The sequence below is a fragment of the Poecilia reticulata genome, linkage group LG23, assembly GCF_000633615.1.
Source record: "Poecilia reticulata strain Guanapo linkage group LG23, Guppy_female_1.0+MT, whole genome shotgun sequence".
Lineage (NCBI taxonomy): Eukaryota > Metazoa > Chordata > Actinopteri > Cyprinodontiformes > Poeciliidae > Poecilia > Poecilia reticulata.
The window spans coordinates 13,038,619-13,045,554 of NC_024353.1; the positions used below are offsets into that span (position 1 = coordinate 13,038,619).

Genomic DNA, 6,936 nt, shown 5'->3' on the forward strand with positions numbered 1-6,936 from the left:
ATGTTCTTCCAATTAAGGACTTGGTTTATTACAGTCCCTGTGGCAAGCAGTTTTCTGCATGGTCAGCATTGAAGGCCATATTGTCTTTGAGAGGGTCCAGTCGACATTCCATACAGGACAGTGTTGTTCATCTTCAGCCTCCAATGAGGCAGCAGACTTTGGTTCATTCAACGGTAAAACCATTCCTATAATTTTTTTTACAATGACATGGTTTTAAAGCAAGTTATGATTAACATTTGACAAAGGTGGTGATGTTTTCTCTTTACGTAATTAAAAACAGCTTTATTTAAATACCTACAGACCTACAGACACCAGTATTTGAAGGTATATTTACTTTCACCACTGTATTTTATGGTGGCCAACAGGTACAAACATCCAGCAAAGACAAGAAAAACACAAGCAACAAAAAAGAGATTCAAACAAAAAATGCTGAAAACAGAAGTGATCCAGACCACTAGGGGGAGTCGAACCAAGAACAGCTGTGTCTGAAGTCAGGTTTTGCATCTTTGGGTCCTCAACGACCGGAAGAGAGAAGCTGTAGCTCTCAGCTAGCTGCTTAGCCTCTACCGTGGCGTTATGTTGCTTAGCAACCATGACAACGTGAATCACATAGCGGCGAAGGAAAAAAAAAACAAACTCGAAGTATGTTTTTTTGTCCTGATTTCTCTATCACTCTTTACCTTTTGTAATAAGGCTGTTGAATATTAAAACAATCTTAGTCTGATTCTAAAATGTTCAAACACGTATAGCACATTTACACAAGGAATGTAAGCAAAGTATCCCTTTTCAAATACTTTCCAAGTCTCAGGTAAGACAATACAGTTTAATCAAACTATTGTGTTTTTAGGCTTAACTTTAATCAGTCAAACCGATTTGCTCAGGAATATATTAAATATTTGAGTGAACCAAAATATTACAACAAGATGTTACCTGACTTAGTATCTGTGTTTAACTGTCATTTGGGAAAGCCTAAATGAGTCAAGTGTTCTCCCGTGGTATACTAAACCTGGACCAGCTGGCAGCAGGCGAGGGGAGCTGGGTATTTTTACAGCGGGAGCTGACGGAAACGCCGTACAGATATTGCAATTAGGTGATGCACTGATGAACCGAGCAGAAATGTGAGATTTATACATCTACATTCTCGCCTACAAACATTGTGTAAATCATGTTGTGTCACGGCTGCTAAGCAACATAATGCCGAGGTGGAGGCTAGGCAGCTAGCTGGAGGCTACAGCTTCTCTGCAATGTTCTCTGCTTTCACAGGACCCCTCTTCCGTAGACCGGGTCGTTTCTCAAGCCCATGGAAGAATGAGCTTGAAAGGATGCAGACCCTGAATTCGGACACAAAGCTCTAGTGGTCTGTAATACTTATTTTTATATATTTTTTTGCATCTCTTTTTTGTTTGCGTCTTTTCTTTGTTTGCTGCGCGTTTGCACCTGTCGACCACCGTAGTATTTTAACGATTCTGTATTTTAGTTCTGCTGGGGTCCATATGGTTATGTGTATTTGTTATAAGTTGCATTGTGATCACTGTTATGTGTAGAGTGTTATGGGGTTCCCCTGTCTGACCCCTGTCTGACATGTGATGGACCTGTCATGTGGGCGACAGAACACCGGAAGAGCGGAGAGTTCAGTGTGTTAGCAGTGAAGCTATTCAGTTGAGTGTAACGGTGTGTTAGAGTTGCTCTTATTTCTAATAAACCCTGTTGATGGTACTACATCTGCGGTGTGTTGGCGTCATTACAGTACTTACTTACAGTATACCACTTTAATAGGTAATTACATGAGTGAAAAGGTAAATGTCCAATAAAATATTTTTGACCCTTTCTGAAAGAACGGTAAAAAAAACAACAACAAAAAAACTGGCGTCTGTAGCTACCAGAATTTTTTTTATCGTTCTTTCAGAAAAACAGTAGATTACCATTCTTTCGAAATAACGGTAAACTACTGGCAGATATTGACGGTAACCTACTGTCAGGATTAATTACGGTACAGCTACGGTGCATTTATAGTAAACTTCTGGCATCTATAGCTGCCAGTATGTTACTGTAAATTTACAGGATTATTTCTTAGAGTGTATAGAGGTGATTGATCTACTGAGCTGCATAGCTGCAAGAAAATACCAAACCCTCTTATTGTTACTGCGCAAAAAACACAATTTAAAGTGCAGTATTGCATGAAGAGACACTGTGAACATCACTAAGCAACAACTTCGTCACAGCCCCGGTTCGGGTGTAAAAGCATAAAGTGCCCTCCCCACCTCTGTTCCCTTGCCCGCTCAATGGCCAGTCAGAATTTGAAGTAACAAAGGTTACCATGGCGACTAGCAAGCATTGGTTTCTCAGCTTTACATATGTGTGATTTATTTGCAATGTGGACAAAGTGAAATGGATCTGCTGTGCTCTGACTATTTGGTGAAAGTTTGGTGTTGAATGAATGACTGTCAGACTGGCAGCAGTGCTGAGGAAGCAGGAGAAGCTAATAGTGCAGGTAATAGTACAACATGCAATGTAATGCTGAAAGTGTCTACTCTGTACGTGTTCTATAGTTGTCGTCTGTACCCAACTGTCATGACAGTTGCTATGTCAATTGTTAGTGGTTGCTATGACAACTATAATAAACAAGCCAGAATCTTAGAGCCACCTATCACCTCGCTCTAACCATGTCTTACAAAATATAAATACATTACACAACGCAGAAGAAGAGTCATTAAATGTATTAGTTATTGTTTTGAAAAGAAAAAAAAAGTCTTAGAGGAGTCTGAAAAGTCAATAAACATAGCAACAAAGTGAATAAGTTGCCAACAGTGCTTTTTTTGTCCTGGTCACACCTCCGGCCATCAGACAGAATGTTTTTGATGCTGTCAGTCAAAATAACCTACAACCAAAAAGTCTAGCGTGACCTCTGTTTGAAAGACAGCAGAAGTGTTACAAGTTTTGAGAACAAAGATGTGAAGTCCTGCTTTCAAACTGAAAGTACTAAAAGTTTTGAGAACAAAATACATGAAATCCTGCTTTCAGACTCAAAATGTGTGCTCTCGACTTATGACAGTAAAGTTAACTCATAAATAGGCCTGTCACGATAAATTTTGCTGAGCGATTGTCTAAAAAATTTATGTATGAATTTTTAAGTGCCTTAATAATCTTTTACCATTTATTAAAATTGCATACAATAAAAAAAGGATAATGATGATGTAATTTTTAAGAAAGTACCCAATCAATTTTCAGATATGTGATGTAAAACCTTATAATCAACGGCATTGATTATAAGAAAAACTTATAATTTTCGAGAAGAAAAACTTGAACACAGGGAAGATAACAGACGCTGTTCAAATTTGCCATTTTTACTCTACTTAAAAGGAGAGAGGGCCTTGACAATAGTTACTAATTTTGGTCAATTCAAGCTGGTGACGTCCGAGTTAGACGACAACACAACTGGACAACAACTAATGGAAATGAAATGTGTGTCACAAAAGGAGCCCGGGGGGATGAAGGCTGCTAAGTGTTGCTAGCTGGTGGTAAGTTTGCTTATTAATTATCTTCATTTAATTATAAACAGTACAGTAAAGATATATAACTTACGTTGGTTTCATAAATAATTATTTTATACATTTTATTGTGACTTGTATGATTATTACTATAGCAATCATCAGCTTCATGTTATAAATGCATGGACGTTGTTTGTTGCGACTTGTACTTTTATTCATAAACTAACCTGGTTTTAATTAAGCTCCATAAGACAAGAGAGACTTTGATATTGTGAGGTTGTTATAACTTGTTCATCAATGATTTTATCTTCAACATATGTTTGCAGTCTAACTAAGCAAATGAAGATGAAAGAGGAAGCCAGAGAAATCAAGTGTTCGAAAACCTGAAGACTTTCTGTCTCAGAAGAGGCTCTGACTCCTTCAGGGTTCCAAACTTTCTTTATAACATCTGATGAGAACTGTAAAGGAGAGTAAAAAAATGTTGTGCCACATGACTGGCTTTATTTTCACTCTTATATTTAACTTTATGACACACAAACGACAAATGAATCGTCATTATTGTCTCCAGGTGCATTCTGGGTAAAGCTTGTAACCAACGTCATCATCAGTCACTTGGCAACAAATGACAAACTAGCTAGAGCATTTCTATGGAACGTTTACATGTTTTGAATCTGTGTTGTTTCATCATTAGTGATCAGTAGCCTGATGTTTCCGTTCTTCTCTTGGTTTGTTGTACTTCATGTCAGATGGACTTCAAAATGACATGGTCGCTCTCTGTGGTGATGAAACTTGTTAGCTCTGCTGTTGCGGGCATGTCTATGTTGTAAAGTTAAATTATCATGAGCTTTATTATTTGGGCCCGGTCATTAGCTCTGCTCCCCCGGCCAACGCCGTCTTGTTCCGCTACTGCGTCACATGTTTGCCTGAGGAGCAGGGGCAGCAGTATGACGTCTTGTCTGGAGCTTATTATAACAAGGTAAGTTCTATGTTAAAATTGTCATGTTTTTGACTATTTTTTATGGAGGCATTATTTTTCCGTTTACACAAGAGTATCGATTCATATACACAGTTTGCTTAGCGTACGTTTATTTGTTTGGATATCACGGTATATACGACTATTTATTGTCTTAACCAAACATTAAAACTGTCAGGAAAATCTGGAGGCCATTTGAGTTAACATTATTTAGCTGTGGAGGTCGTTTTCTTTCAGTTTTTGCCTGTAGACTGCTAAACGGGGGAGTGGCTGTGCTGGACCGTTGGCTTGATCTATGCCACAGGTGTCAAACTTCAGTCCTGGAGGGCCACTGTCCTGCAACATGTATTCAGGTGTGGTGCTACTGCACCACACCTTAATACAATAATTAGGTGATTAGCAGGACTCTGGAGAACTTATCTACACAATGAGGAGGCAATTGAGCCATTTGACTCTGGTATTTTGTACCTGTGCCTTATCTCAAAACTGCCAAAATGTTTTTTCTTTGTTAGTGTGTCATGTTGGTGACAAGCTTGTTATGATGACTTCAACACATTTCTTCAGACAGTTTGGCACGACTTTTAATGCCGTCCAAAAATTCTTCTATAAGTTGACTAATTTCTTTAGTAATTATTTCTGACTTTTTTATGCTTCATCTTGTAAACCAGGTGGGCAGAGTAATTTGAATGAATATGATGGTGACACACACAGGTGAGTCTGATTAGTTTTGTTCACACTTCTTTTTACAATATTTATTTATTATCCTAATGTTTCTGCTATATTTCCTGGTTTTTCTCCCAGGCTGGAAGTCTTCCTCCTTAATGTTGGCGAAAACAAGAGCAGCACCAAAGACACTTCACCATCAGTGATCACAAGACCATCCATGGCCGCTTCCAATGAACTTTCAAAGCTTCACCTTCAGTGCAAAGTACCATGAATGAATGACCTTTGTTGTATATTGCTGTCAGTGCTGTTTGATGTTTTGAAATAAAAGTGATTACACCTGTGCAGTAGCGACGGAGACCTGCTGTTGTTGCGCAGAGCTGTGCAGGTGTGCATTAGAATCAGGGTAGCAAACCAGCAAAACGCAAATAACTTGGCACAGTTTTTTCCCCCCAAACTAACCGACTGAGTTGAGTAAAACTGTTGGATACAGGCAATGACAGCTAAACAATGACTAGCTAATATCAATACAGCACGCACCTTAAGCTTGTTAACAAGTAGCCTGCAGGCTACTGATCTTGTTGTCTATGTTCAGCTACGTAGATTCATTTTGCCCCCCCAAAATAAGTCGATGCCCCCCTGTTAAACTCATCTAGAGCCGGGGCTGGTCCGTAGTTCTCTAGATAAGAGCGCTGAACAAGCAGCCGTGTATTTTGCCAAGTGGGCGATGCGGAGCGGTGAAGAGACGCTGAGGGAACCGTATCTGATGGGGAAACACAAAATGTAGTAACACCAGCATTGTGAGTAGTTTCTTCTTCTGTGGATTATAGGAAGCAGCTATGTTTTGCGTCATACTATGCATGAGCTGGGGATTCTCTGCAAGAAAAGATCAGTTTTCTCTGTTTACACAACAACGGACATCGGTATGTTTCAGAAACATCGCACTCTGGAACCCGTTTTCAATCTGTGCAGTTGTTAGAGAAAACGTTCGGTGGTTTCGTGTAAATGTACAGTACAAACGCAACAAAACTCTTCCGTTTTCCCCTGAAATCGTTGTTGTGTAAACAGGGCCTAAGTATCCTCTGGTCTAATTCTATTTCTGGTTTGGAAGAACAGGAATCTAAAAAGTAGTCTCGATTCAAAAGTGTCGTCTGGGTTTCTGGTCTCTGCATCTAAATAGTGGGTACGCTACAGTTTCTGAAAAAAATAAACTAAAGAGTGACTAATCTAATTCCTTTTCTGCGTTAAAAGCGAGTACTACGGGGTTTCTAAACAACTGACAATAATCTAAAGGTGAGTAGCTAAATTCTAAGTTTGTTCTTACTCCTCTGGATTAAAAGTGAGTAGTCAGTTTGTAACAAGAAGTAGTATAAATAGTAACTAAGGAGTGACTGTTCCTGTATTTTTGGATTCTAAGTTCGTTATAATTCTAATTAATCGTATGTGAATTAATTGTTTGCTTCCCCATTGACAAAATCACTCACCCATACACAGGGCTGAAAGTAGTTTTAAATTCTTGGGGGTACTATGACAAAAGTATACATATATATATTTGAGATTTGCCAATCAGGTTTTTTCCTGCCGATACCGATCACCCATGAGGGCCGATCACCGATACCGATCACATAATTATTATTATTATTTTTTTATCATAAACATCGGCAACAAGAGACCGTGATCGGCGATCATTGGCTCTTGTTGCCGATACCGATCACCTGCATCTCATTTCGCAGCCTGCCTGTGCAGCTGGTCTCTTTCCTTCACACTGCGCAAACGCGCAGCAACAAATCCTAAGCGATGTGGAACTATAAC

At 39.1% G+C, this 6,936-nt stretch overlaps 1 protein-coding gene and 1 long non-coding RNA gene across 4 annotated transcripts in view; one reads left to right on the forward strand and one right to left on the reverse strand.

The window, feature by feature from the left end:
• tmtc1 (transmembrane O-mannosyltransferase targeting cadherins 1) overlaps nt 1-6,936 on the reverse strand; it is a 100,170-nt gene that overhangs the window by 25,246 nt on the left and 67,988 nt on the right. The gene's annotated exons all lie outside the window — the stretch shown is intronic.
• On the forward strand, nt 1,599-5,363 carry LOC103459564 (uncharacterized). The gene is made up of 3 exons (XR_001776224.1): nt 1,599-2,491; nt 4,359-5,172; nt 5,263-5,363. It is a non-coding gene; the product is annotated as an uncharacterized LOC103459564 (long non-coding RNA).